The following is a 2,864-nucleotide window of genomic DNA, read 5'->3' on the forward strand; positions in this document are numbered from 1 at the left end:
ATTTCATAAAATAATATGCTCTATAAAGATAAATCAAGTTGAGTTTTACTTACTTTTGGAAGCTGCGCTTCAAGAGTTAGGCGACTTCCTCCTCCGTGGTAAAAAGTGCCCAAAAAAAAAGCGTTCCAGACATTTGCTCAACTGCATCAAGCTTTCTTATTCCACTTTCATTTCAACAGAAACGGCTCGCCTCTTCTTTACACTTTTCATTAACCACATTGAATGGATGCACGAGATATTAAACAATAAAAGCGTCAAAGGTTCTTAGCGTGCTAGAGATACTTTTGTTTCTTTTTTCCCCAAGCTTTTTTTCTAGCATTTTCCTCTTTCTTAGATTTTCTTACCTTTTCCTTGTAATTGTTTAATTTTTCTAGCTTTTTGATTATTTTTTCTTACTTTTTTATTGTCTCCTTTTTTCACCCCTTTTGCTTTTATTATTCTTTTTCTGTTGTTGCTTTTTTCATTGTTCTCTTGTTTTTCTTTTTTAACTTTATTTGTCCCTCAAAAGTAATTTTGTGCATAATGTTACATAATGACTGGCTGGCAACCAGTTCAGGGTGTCTGCTGCCCACTGCCCGAAGACGGCTGGGATGGGCTCCAGCACCCCCGCGGCCCTACTGAGGATAAGCGGTGCAGATAATGGATGGATGGGTGGAGGTTACATAATGATTTTTAATGTATGAATAAAAGCAACAAAACCAATCTGAAGAGGCTTTTGGGAGTCAAAACTGACTGCTCTTTTCAGTGAGCCGAGCTGAAAGTTCCGCTTCTCAATAAGAGACTTAATTCCGATCTTTATGAGCTTATTTGAGTGAGAGGAGCTACCCGGTAAAGGCAGTTAACTGCTAAATTCTGCAAACACGTACCACAACACTCAATCTGGAAACACAGCTCGTCCGTGTTACATGTCGAAGTGTCCTTGGGTAAGACACTGAACCCCTAATACCCCAATAAGCAGGTTAGCGCCTTACATGGCTGCACGGCCGCTATTGGGAAATGTGGAGCACATTGTAAAGCGCTTTGGGAAGTCATTGACTTGAAAAGCGCTGTATAAATGCAGATCATTTCATTTCATGAGAGGCAAAAAGTGCAAGAGGAGTGGAATAAATTATATCAGTCCTCCTTTTAACGCATTTCTTTTCCTGGCTTTTTCGTTTTCAACTACTGCCTTTCTGCCTTCCATTGTACCTGACTCATATCATTTGCGGTATTCTGCGTTAATTACACTACAGAAATGAAGAATGGTGGTGGCCCAAGCCAACTTAAGATTTGGGAGGGGAGAATTCTCCACGGTGGTTAAACTCATCTGCTATGATGTTGGGTTTGCACTGAATGTGACCAAATAGCTAAATAGAGAATAAATGCATTAGTAAAGTTAGATAGTGCAAGTAACATATATATATATTAAAATTGTTTTTGTCATCCAGCCTGCTCAAACACGACCGTGACATGACCCAACCCTTTGGAAATCTCCCGTTCTTCCCGATTAGTCACTCCGGCATTGTGCACAGCTACCATCCGTCTGCGATGTTTTTCTAAAGACTAGCATTGCGTTAGCGTACTTAGCTTCTGGTGGTATTTAAAGTCCATGTCTGACAATTGAGTCAACAGCACATTTTCTTTCACAGCTTAGACCTACTCGTTATCGAGGACTGGAATTTGGGCTGCAGCAGTTCAACATCCTCTGCTTTGCTCTGACTAGCTCAGGGGTGTGCAAAATATTTGCTTTGCGGGCCGCATTGGGTTAAAAAAATGAATGTTTTGATATTTTTTTGTATATAACAATACAGTCTACTATCAAATACCTGGACAATACATGAAGAAAAAGGATGATGTAGGCGTATTCATCTGTTTTCATATTTTTGCTGCTATTGCCATTACATTTGATTATTTTCTTGATCCATGCAATAAATACCCGATAAAAAAATCTAGCATATACAAACGCTGCCCTACTTACATTGAGATCGTTCGTTGAATTTGTTGAAGTTGCTTCAGTGCTATATTTTGTATGTTTCAGGTGTATATAAGTATGTTTAAGGCTTGTATACGTAACTTGTACTGTTTTGTACTAAAAAAATAAACATTTCATAAAATAATATACTCTATAAAGATAAATAAAGTGAAGTTGAACTTATTTTTGGAAGATGTGCTTCCAGAGTAAGGCAACCTCCTTCTTGGAAAAAAGGGGACGAAAAAAAGTGTTCTTACAATTTTCTCAACCGCATCAAGCTTTCCTATTCCACTTTCATTTCAAAAGAAACCCCTCGCCTCTTTACACTTTACACCAACCATATTGAATGGATGAATGAGATATTAAACAATAAAAACGTCAAGTTCTTAGCGCACTTGAGATACAGTACATGTAGTACTGTATGTTTACACACAAACCAGGAAGTAGAAGCCGGATTTCTTCTTTGCCGTGGATGCTGGGTGACCTCTCACAGTGCCACTACACGCTGGTAGCGGCGGAAAGAAGCACTACAGTACTTTCCTGTACACGGAAAAAGGTGCACACAATACAAAATCTAACTTAAAGCAATGTCCAAAAAAAATGTTCGTATCTACCTTTTTACCTAAGTCGAATAGTCGTAAGTAGAGGAGCCTCTGTATTCATGTGTATTCATATTATTATTTTTTTAACATTTGGCAGGCTAGATTAAAAATCCTGACGGGCCGCATATGGCCCACGGGCTGTATTTTACTAACCCCTTGCACTACCTTTTGCAAGCTTCTACTACGAACCACTCCAGCAATTGATTGTTAGTCAATCTTTCTTGCCTTTGACTCGATCGAAATAAAAATTGCTCGTAACCGGTTGTAAATAATCCACGTTGTACTTTAATTTACGATGGGTCTGTGAACAA

Source organism: Urocampus carinirostris, chromosome 3 (assembly GCF_059441175.1).
Source record: "Urocampus carinirostris isolate Australia breed hairy pipefish chromosome 3, RoL_Ucar_1.0, whole genome shotgun sequence".
NCBI lineage: Eukaryota > Metazoa > Chordata > Actinopteri > Syngnathiformes > Syngnathidae > Urocampus > Urocampus carinirostris.